Source organism: Xiphophorus maculatus, chromosome 4, assembly GCF_002775205.1.
Source record: "Xiphophorus maculatus strain JP 163 A chromosome 4, X_maculatus-5.0-male, whole genome shotgun sequence".
Taxonomy (NCBI): domain Eukaryota; kingdom Metazoa; phylum Chordata; class Actinopteri; order Cyprinodontiformes; family Poeciliidae; genus Xiphophorus; species Xiphophorus maculatus.
The window spans coordinates 23,569,416-23,580,857 of record NC_036446.1 but is presented as its reverse complement, the minus strand read 5'-3'; the positions used below and the strand labels follow the sequence as shown (position 1 = coordinate 23,580,857).

General features: G+C 39.3%; 1 long non-coding RNA gene across 1 annotated transcript; it reads left to right on the top strand.

Annotated features, from left to right (window-relative positions):
• The first annotated feature begins 4,603 nt into the window (after positions 1–4,603).
• On the top strand, positions 4,604–11,177 carry LOC111608368. The gene is made up of 3 exons (XR_002752628.1): positions 4,604–4,725; positions 9,339–9,417; positions 9,602–11,177. It is a non-coding gene; the product is annotated as an uncharacterized LOC111608368 (long non-coding RNA).
• The last annotated feature ends 265 nt before the right edge of the window (positions 11,178–11,442 follow it).

The window sequence follows — 11,442 nt, the reverse complement described above, 5'->3', positions numbered from 1 at the left end:
TGTTTAAAATATACCATCCAAAGTGTTATTATTGTTTATCATAACACTGATAAACTGGATATCTTCCAGAGTTTCTGCACTGGTTTCCAAGTTGTGCATTTGAAGGCTTTTCTTTTCAAATCGAGATCCGCTGACCGAACAGCTGGACCGAGCCCTCTGCCAGAACCGAAGAGGAAGGGAGGGACTGTAAAGCTGCACAGAGGAGGATGGAAAATGATATCCAGGCTTTTGAATGTGTTTGTTTTTGTGTGTGTGTTTGAAGGAAAATTTGAGATGCTGCACATTATCTGTAAGTGACTCCTTCATGCAGACTCTAAAATGACAAATACGTCCGCATCTGGCCAAATTCCCTAAATGTAATGCAAAAACATGAGTGGTTTCCAGTCAGACTTGGACATTGTTGATCGTTGGTCATTGTTGTACATCCTCATTTTGTTTAGTGCAAAACAAAGGCTTCGCCTGGTTTGCTCTGCCATGCGCATTGCAGATATTTCTCCAAACTTCCAGAATTTGAAGTGGTGTAATTTCTATCATCAGTGTCACAGCAGCCTCGTTGCTGTTGGGAATGTTGGATGTGGGCAAAGAGGGATTCGAATGCCAGTGTTGGAAGTGTTTCCACTTGAGCCACCCATGCTGAAAATATGCAGACCGTCAGTGGATATTATTCTATCTAATGATTTCAGTAGGAAGAACTGCCAGCAGAGAGAAAGGGAGAGCAGAGGAAATAACAAGAGGGTTGCTGGAAGTGAGCCAGGCACTAATGGATCCCCAAGCCTCCACCCATCCTAACACTTTCGCAGGGTGTTCAAGGATACGTTTGAAAATTTGGCTTTGCATTCTCGTGGAAAGCGGAATACGGATTAAACATACAAATACAGTAAAACTGCATTTGAGAAATGTGTTATTTAAAGAAAAAAAAAGACAGATCTGTTCAAAGGCAAAGTGTTTAGTAGGGAGACTTTTTGTTGGATTTCTTAAACAAGGATCTTTGGGCATTTTGTAACCTTCCTTACTGTCAGGGTACAAATTACACTGTGACAATGAGGGGGGGGTGGGATTTTTCTTTGGAACAGTAGTTATAATGCAGACACATAAGTTCAGGAAAATAAAGTATTACAATTTCCCAAAGGTTTTACATTTTCTAACATTTATATAGAGCACAAGGGATCCCATCCAACAAGCTGTTCTGGAGGAAAACTGTCTGAAAATCAGAAACATAGTTCATCCCTATGATCCCATTGGGCCAATACTAGATCCTATGGGATCATCCTATGGTCAGGCATTGTTCTAATGTCTGTTTGAGTAATACCAGTAAGTAGATTAACAAATTGTTTTGGGTAATATCTTTTCTATTTTCTCCCAGCATGATGTTAATGATTAATGTATTTATCTATACATTGAGCAAAGAATGGAGAATAACGGTACTTGGCCTTTAAAACAAATCTAAGTAGAAACTCACAGACACACATATTAACACATTTTGGTTGTTTTGACATCTGGCGGCCACAAAATACAGACATTACCTGGTCTGGTCTTGAGTAAATAGTTTCTATGGCCTTTTTGAGAACAATTTGCAGGATGCAAAACTGGACACCTGTTATTGTTACTTCTGTTAGGGGCATCCAAGCCTTAATTTGGCTATACCTGTAATCCACACCATGCTTTAAGTACCAACCTGTTTACTCTATCTTATTCTTCAGAGACGAGCTAATAAATTTGGCAGTAATTGTGAGATGTTGCTGTTTTTATCATCGACGGTGCCTTCAACGTTTTACATGTTACCTAGACAATGAGATCCACAAAAGACCACAAACACTTGTTGCTTATATCCATGATTATGATCCTTGTTTTCCATTTCACTGTAATCCCCTGCAATCTGTTTAGGTCCTAACAAGGAGGAGGCATTCTGGATCTTGTTTGAATGTTTGTGTTTTTGCATGGTGCAGATTTTTGGGAGGATTTGTAGATGCAGCAAAAACTCAGTGGATAATGTTTATAGGACTTTTGAGCTGTTTGGAGTGATTTTAATAAGGAACACGTCTGTTTTCAATGCAGAGGAAGACAAGTGTAGTCCATTAGTTCACTTTGCATGACGGGATATTGTCATATTTACCAAATCATCCAAATAAATCCTTGCAGCAAAATATTTAATATGAAGTTGTTGGAATCACATTTTTACCTGAGATACCTCATAACGGATTTTTTTTTCCTACGTTAGAGCAATTTGGAGACCACCACAGTATACACATGCCACAGTATATTCATATACTGTGGCAAAGGTAAAGGCAGCTTTACCTTTGAACAAGCCAAAGGTAAAGCTGCTCACATTGTAGCTGCAAAGAAGAAAACATTTTATTACTTTTTTTATGGTTTTTGGCAAGGAAGCGCATACAATTCAAAAACATTGTTCAGGGTCTTCTGTAACTGATTACGGATCGGCACCTTTGCCAGAACAAAGGGCGGACCTGCTGGCTCATCAAACACTGCTGAGAATAAAAAAGAAAAGAGCCACACCCATCCTACCGCTCAAGTCTACAAATTGGCTTGCAGTCATTTACACACTTGGACCATGTCTAAAAAGTGGGCAGAACTCACAATTTAACCTTTTCGTTGTTATTCTCCTGGGTCTAATCAGCTCCACATTCCTTAGACCAGCTGATTTGATCCTTTCTAAAGATAAAAACATGTTAAAGAAGCGCGTGAAATAAGAGGCATCAGAGCTAAATGAGATACAAGGGAAGAATTAATTTCTTTTTTTTTTTTTACTTTGACTGGAGGCGATGCTTCCATCTTACCAAAGCCAGAGTGCTAATATGAGAGACATGTCTGTTTGTTTTGAAATGTTATGAAAGGACCCGTCTGTTTGGCTTTGCCGACTGTCGTCAAGGTAACCGACATTCCCCGGAGTGCTGCTCATGTTAATTGTTTTATTCCTCCCACCGTCCTCCTCTCGCTGCTGGCCACAGGCACAATCAAGCGAGTGTGGACAGACTCACCAGTGAGAATGGCCTCTCTCGGTCCTCCTCTGCCTGTCCTCCTTCCGTCGCCGTGTTTTCCCGTCTCTGTGCCTCTCGTGTTTGATTAATCTCTCCCATCCTGGACCTCTTCTCTCACCCATCCCTTGTGGTCGCAGAACAGCTGTTAGGCGAAATGAGATAACCGAGGAGGTCTTTGGAGAAATGATTTGCTGTGAAATCTTTGGATGACCTTGAGCCAAGTCCACCACTCACTGCAAGGATAATAAATAATAAGGATAATAAAAGTGCTGGCAGGCGTATTTGACATCTAGCGTTTATTTCCTCTTATAAAAGCCTGTTAACACTCGTTCAGTTGCAGTCAAAGGAAATGAGCTTTTTCATGCATGTGGAGTTGTTGCTTTCCGCCATCCTGCAGTAAGCCACATGCTGTCATTTTGCCAGGCCTTGTGTTGCCATGTAAAAGCACAGCAGATTTCCCACAGTAACAGTGTTTATGATTGCATGCAGCAGCTAGAGAGAAACGTTACAGGGTAAATAGGTTGCAGCCATGTACTCACTTCATGTTATGCACACCACACAATGAATGCAGATAATGCAAAGTTTCCATACAACAGAGTGTTAACAATTAACCCCCCACTGAGAAATGAAGTTATGGGGCCCGGCTGGATCAGGACTGAGGTAAATCATTGAAAGACGAACCCTTTATTAGATTTGCTTTTTGTATTTTTCTCATGAGGTGTCTAATTTCACAACACTGCATTCAAATGTATCCATTAAAATGGACAGTATTTTGTACTTTCTGGGCGCATAGAGTCACTTCATTTCACACAGTAAAGTAACTGTTACATTCAGTTCTTATAAAAATGCAGTATATCAAACATGACATAAAATAAATCTGACTTCGTCTTTTAATGCCTGGCTGCACAGTGGGCAGTTGGTAGCACTGCAGGTTCTGGATTCAAATCCTGGAAGTCTTTCTGCATGGAGTTTGAATGTTCTCCCTGTGTGGGTTCTCACCGGGTACTCCGGCTTCCTCCCACAGTCCGTCTGTCTCGTCCTGCAATGGACCGGCGACCTGTCCAGGGTGTTGCTTGTTGATTGCTGGAGATAGGCACCAGCACCCTTCGCGACCCCACTAGGGGTAAGAGTGTTGAACAATGCCTTGAAATGGGGTCTCTGTCTCTTTAAGAAATTCCTGCTCTTTCTGACATGCAGCCTTCAGCACATCATCACAACAACATTGCTATAGCAAACTTCTAACAACGTTTTTTTTGTTTGTTTGTTTTTTTACCAGGAAAGGGTAACAGGCGTTTCAATAACTATGGCTAATTTATTAGGGAAGCATCAATCACAAGATATAATAATTAAAGCACTTATTAAATATTTAAATGACACGAAATTAGCTGAGAGGATTTTAGTATGTGTGTGTGTGTGTGTATGTACTGTATGTATACAATATAGTTATTTTAGGGTTTTAAAGGATAAATTGAATTTCTGGATTACACCTCCGTCCAGTTGATGGCGGTAATACTCCAAGCCAGTAAACACCATAGAAGAAGAAGACGTATTTACCCCCTGCCCCACCAGGTATTTGCTGCTGCCATTTGTGCGCACGTGTCAGTCGATCTCGCGCGTGTCTGTACGCGTCTAGCTTTTAGCTCTTCATATTCTGCAGCTCTGAGGATGAGCTTCGTGGAAAAGGCAACGCCTTTTGAGACCACGTTTCTGCAAACACAATGGCTACCAGGTGAGATTTAAAGGATTTCTCAAACATGAAAAAAATCAAAGTAAAATGCCAGGTATGTTTTTGATTTTCCACAATACTGGTCCTTTACAACAGGATGATGGGACTTAACGAACATAATGTAGAAATGCATAAAGTGGTGAACAAATGTGGCAGACAGAAAACTTTAAAATAAATAAGCAAGATTTATAATATCTTTGTTGCGTAGGTGTTAACACTGTTAGCACAGCTGAACTAAAAGATTGTTTACCTGACATTTAGTTCAATTCCTGCATTTAGTTTCCATCATTAGGAGTCTGTTTCACAGCTTGACTTGATCATATTTGCCCAGATAGTGATGACGTTATCTTGTCCACAGCTTTCTATAGCTGACCTCAGATTTTCTGTCAGCTTTCTTCCTGGATTCTGGTTTGGTGATTCAAAAACTTTTATTTTCTTCTGGTGAAACCATTCTTTTGTTAAATTTGCTAAATGTTTGAAGTCACAAGGATGCTGAACAGTTCAATCTTATTTTTACCTTCAGTTGCTTAGCAGACACTTGAAGGTTTGGGGTCAAAACTAAGCGGCATTTAGAACTGTTCATGATTTCATCCGCTACGTTGGAGAGATGTTATGTTTGGAAGAAAATGCTTCTGTCTTTCAACCCCACTCATCAGACCAAACATATGGAGAAAACAGGAGATGGCTGTCACATGCGGAAAACGATCAGTACTAACCAGAAATTCCTACAGCTCCCTCAGTGCTGTCGGGCTCTTGGCAACCTTCCTGAAAGTTTTCTGTTCAGTTTTGGAAAAATGGCCAATTTTAGTTATTTCCCAACGGCTCCATGTTTTATCAAATTACTGATGACTGCATTTAGTGTGTCATGGTTGGGTTTTTGTGCCTCTCTGGTGACTAAGACTTTCATACAATTGATCCTTTGCAACCTCTGCAAACTATGGCTTTAACCACAAGATAAAAATTTGTAAAGCATCGAGTGGATTGTGTTTACAGTTAGTAAAACTCTAGGACTAATAGAAGTTTAAATTCAAAAATACTGAATGTTGGAATTGAATTTAAAGGTTAGTCAAAGTGTGTGCGTGCCACTTGACCAGGGTAAATACAGTTTGACATGACATGTAGAGCTCAAACTTGGATTGTGCAGTGAAATTCACGGCAAAGCATTTATGGCATCCTGTGAGATTTGGGGTTTTCTTGTGTCAATTTTTCTTTTGGTTATTGTACTTGATGTTCTCACAAACCCAATTTTGTTTTATCGGCAGGTAATAATTATTTAAACTTTGGTTTCTCTGATGTTGTTTTTTTTCTCATAAGGCTGGAGCTTGTAATAGAGTTACAACATAACGTCGTCTGACATTGAGTCAATTCTGTGGTAATTAACTGTAAGTCACTGGAACGAGGGTCATGGGAGGACGTTTTATGTGAGTTATCCGACAGAACAGATGGAGGAGAAATAAAACGAAAGCGGGTAAATCAGTTTTTGAGGCAAAGCTTAAACTTGGCAGGTCCAGTTGATGGCGTCTGGGAGGCTGGGTTGAATTAACATAAGTAAATCTGATGTTTTGTCCTCCACCCCGAAGACCACAAATGTACAAGTGCAGCATCTGCTTTATGTCAGCGAGATCAAATGATCATTGCATTATTATTTTGACCTTTTGATCAGGGTCTAATCCAGTGCAATTATAATACACACAAAATCCAGTTTTTAGCTAAATGAGTGACTCGGGGGGACTGATACCTTGAAGTTTTCATTGAGCATGCCAATTTGATCTACAAAAGTTGTGAGTCTCAAGCACGCAAATCTCCAGTAGTGTATGATGGTCTGAAGAGCATCGTTGTTTGTAGCGCGCTATGCCAGAAAATTAAAAGATAACCATGATGCCTTGTCCTAAGGAGCAAGGGAGAAAAAAAACCCCCAAAAGAACCTGAAACATTGGGAAATTTTACCGTAAAATATGTATTTTATTGTATTTATACGGTAAAATTCTGGAAACCACAGCTGCCAGTATTTTATTATAAATTAGAGATTTTTTTTACAGTGTTAGGGCTTAGACCTATCTCTCTTGATCTCTAACTTGACCCACTGACTTGTCTAACACCTCTTAATATCTTGTTGAGTTACCCTTACCATCAGCAGCCATTGCTTGGAGAGTCTTGTTATAATTTCTTATCTCAAGCAACAGTCAACTATCTTATCTTGTTAGTGTGTTAAAAGGTCAAACTCCCTCCATAAATATATATGCGAGTACTTTATAACATCTCAAAATTCAGGCCATGACATAAACCTGTTTTGCATAACAGCCGCATTCAGGAAAGCCATGTTGCAGTTTAAGATTTTTCAATCTGTTTATGACTCCGCTTCTTGCTGTTTCATCACAGCATCTTGAAACTGATTCTGAACTTCATCTGTTTCTTGAAAACAAATCACTTAAGCAGCTCTGTTTCTCAGATGAAAACAGTACCAAACATGACCCCAACGTGAATCCCAACAAAGCACAATAAATTTAATAGACTTGTCATCATACCATTCACATGACTACTCCATAATATATTAACATGCTTTTATAAATCAAACCACCAGCTTGCCTGCAGAGACGGTGACTAAGACAAGCGCCGTCTTTGCTGAAGGTTGATTGTTGTCTGATCCAAGTGTATCCACCCATCCCTGAGAGAGCAACATCACACTGCAGAACGTGTAGCCGTCAGCCACTGATGAGCCACAGATCCCAGAAATCCTTCTGAATTTAATTAATCTTCAAACCTTGTGACTATTTTTCAATGCTTTTCCATGGCTACCATCCAAAGCCTGCTACATTCTCAGAGATAAAGACATCCATTCTTTGGTCACAGTTGGAGCATCTTGTTCAGTTCGAACTCTTGTCCCACGGCTATCAAACTGTGTGAGCCTGCATTTGGGGGAACAAATGGTTCACCAAGTATTTAAAATTTTAAGGAGAAAGAAAATAATCTCCTTTTTCCAAATCAATGAGTTTACTGTTGGATTCGGATATAAAAAAAAAATCTTTTCACAGGTTAAAATTTCCTCCTTTTTTTTGCCTCATTGTCACTCGAACTTTAAAGCTTAGATTCTTTTTGTCCAGAAATGGACTGTCGATGTGACACAAACCTAGAGTCCATTAAAAGACCAGTAACGTCATCCATCTATAAAAGTCAGTACACCATAATGAAATATCTTGGCACTGGTGATTTCATGACATGGTCACAATTTCTTATGTCTGAGCTTTGTTGATTGGCTGCATTGTTCTGCAGGGAGTTTTAGATGCCTGTTTGACTGTGTGTGGCCTTGTATTTGATACATTGTAAGGCCCGTTTTTCCAACAAACACTACACTGTGAGGGCCGGCTGGTCGTTATGGGCCTAAACCCCAGGCGTGAGGTGCGGAGGATGTTAATAATGGGCTTAGGAATATGTGAGTCACTGAGGTTGTTGATCCACTTGATCTGTTCAGTCCCTTTCCTCATGAGTCAGTCTGAGTGTGGGTTAATAAGGGCTTAATTTGATATAATTATTACAGACAGCCACTTGGTATTTAATTTTGTATTACTTCTAAAAATATATATCCTACATTTTCTTTTACAAAATAGAAAAAGAAAGAAGGCAAGACAAACTTGCATTTATCAGGGCATTAATACGTTCAATATTCTCACTCAGAATGTGAGGAATACATTTTTTGTAAGTTGAGAAGTGCAGATTTTACGTAAGATGGCGACTCTGAGGCATGGTGAAGATTTACCAAAAGGAAGAAACAAAGTTACAAACATGACATAAACAGGACTAGATTTAGCATGGAGGAGTAAGAAACGTAGAAAACCAAACTTGGAGCAGGAACTAAAACCAAGATGTGAAACCCGACGCGTGTGTAAGCAGCTGTGGAAGCTGCTGTGCTGTGGCAACTCCATGGAGGCGCTGAAAGGAAAATTGAAACCTTAATTTTGGGTAGGCTGTTGGGGGTGAAACACATTTAATTCAATATTAGTACTCAATTATATATATTTTTCCTACACTGTAACCGGAAAATAGTCCTTATGATAAGAATCTTTAAAGATTAGTGATATTTAGAGTGAGGAAAAAACCTATGAAGGCGTTTTCTTAATATGGCAAGAACCTCAATGACTGTTTCACCAACTTAACAGGAGAAAAGGAAAATGTTGCAGTTAGCTTTTGTTACATATTTTAGACACAGATTATGATGCTGAAATCCCAACTGTAACCCCCTAAATGTAAGTTTCCAAACCACTTCCAATTTAAACATTGTTTTGTCCTCTGTTTCCATCTGTTTATATAAAGTATTTCTCTTTTTTCCACATACTTTGATTAGCTACGGGATGGCTGAATTCTTACATTTCAAATTCAAGCAGGCAGATAACGGTCTACTCAGTCACGGCATCCTATTTTAATAGTGTGTTTGGAGTAATCTGCCTTGAGAAGAAGCAGATGTGCTGTATCACATCCAGAAAACAATGCTGAAGGGGGAAGATGTTTATCTTATGAAACAGAGCACGTCAGGTGGAAAGGCCAAGCTGACACGAGGATACCGATGGTTTAACACAATAAAAGCTGGATTGGGCTTCTTGTTTTTTTGTTTTTTTTGTTAGGAAATTACCTGCATGACTCAGAGAACCCAGAAACACCAGTAAAGCAGGATCTGTGCAGATTCGCTAAACAATCTACAAGGTAATTTTACTTCTGTCTGTAGCTCTTCATGCAAATCTTTCGGTTTCAGTCAATAAATCCATTACATGTTTGCATCAGATGATAAACAGAACCTCATTCCTTTTGGATCTTTGTGTACTCATCAATCTTTCCTCTCCTCCACACTCCCACGAAACCAATGTTCCCATTGTAACACCGTAACCAGGCCATGGTGACTGACCAGCCGGAAGAGTGGAGGATTTCGGGTTAATGAGAGCTGCCGTGTGGGAAGGAGTGAGTCCACAGCAGGAGGGAGACCTCTGCGTCACTCAGACAAAGGGATTTTCCATGTTTTGATGTAGGAATACTCTTTCAAAGCATCCCTGCGTTGGAATAATTGAAGCAACATCACGCCACCCAAACAGCTTTGTGTTCAAGGTATTTTTATTTTTCCTGTCAGGGTTGCCATAAGTGGATTCCGACTATTGTGTAGATTAGGTGCAAACTATTTCCGCCCCACCCTGTCAGCGCCAACTCAGAGTTTAACTTAAAGTTTATAAAAAAAATTGCATACATATTTTTTTCTATATCATCTTCTCATTGGGTAGATTTGGTGAATATTTGCTCCTGGGAGCAAAAGGATTGTCCTGTAGTTCAGACTGTTTTTCACTGAGCTTGTAGGGTTGTAGCATTCAGTTCATGCTTGAACCAGGGGCCTGCAGCAGGAAATGGCCGGGGTCCAGCATGGCTCCGCTTCAGGTCTGTGAGTAATTTTGTTGTGATATGTGCTGATTTTGGATCTGAGCTTTAGTCCCCAATCACACAAACATTTATAGACTGTTTGCTCTATAGTTGTGAGGACAATAGATTGAATTTGCAACCTGTTCTATGGTCTGATCAAGTTCATCTCATACATTTTTTTTTATCAACAAACTTTAATCTGTGGCCTGAAAATTAAACTTTACTGACTGCATGCTGGAGGTGTTTCTCCTTTGATTTCTCTCTGTTATTGTTTGGAAAATTAGGCTGATGAGGTTGTAAAGTCACATAAATCTCTGACATACTTCTTCATCCTGAGCTTTGAGAACCACCTCACATGTTATGACAACTCGAATGACTCACAGAGCGAACTCATGTGACCTTCATGAGAAACAGTTTAATCTACAATCAGAACTAAAGAAGCTTTTATAATGAGGGGTGAACATTTCCAAATAAGACTTCTTGCTAGGGCCGAGCAATATGGCTGAAAAGTGTATCATGATATAAGTGTTTCACATCAGTCTATTGATAAGTATTGATTATACCTGAAACATTGCCAAACTGGGGCTGTGGCCTTTCCTGTTTTATCCTCAGTTTCTTCTCTAGCTGGTGTACTCGTTTTCTCCTTTCACTCCACAGCATTTTTTTTTATTTTTCAGTAGTTATGAAGCACTGTGGCAAAACCTGAAACTGCTGCTGCGCAAGGTACTTAACAAAGTTGTTGCTAGGTAACGAAAGATTGAGAGAGTTAGTTGATGCTCCCAACCTTTCTTAGCTAGCTCTGAGAAGTAGAGTGGTTAAAGCCTTTCCTCTGCCTACATCCCCCAGAATGCTGTTCGGTTCTGGATCGGAGTTCAGTGAAATTATTAAATATTCTATCAGACATATTGTCTATTGATATTGGTCATGTGTTCATCATGATATATTTTCATTGATATATTGCCCAGCCCTACCTCTTACTTTCATTTAAGGTATTAATTCATGACAATAGTGAGATCTGTAGTTGAAAAGTGTAACACTCTATTTCACTCCAATTGTACTACATTTAGTATCCATGACATTACACATTTCTGATATTGATATTTTTTTTGTGTTGAAGGAAAAATCAGTAGTGATCAGATTTGATCTAATGATCTTTTGTTAACTTTAAGACAATTTATTTTAGACTAGATATGACAAAAAAAATCTACTCTGAGGGTTTACCTAAGGAAACCAAATGGTCCATGGCAATTAAATGTATCTACATTCAAACTGATGAACAGTTAATGACAACATTTATACATCAGGCTTCCGACTAATTGCAAATAG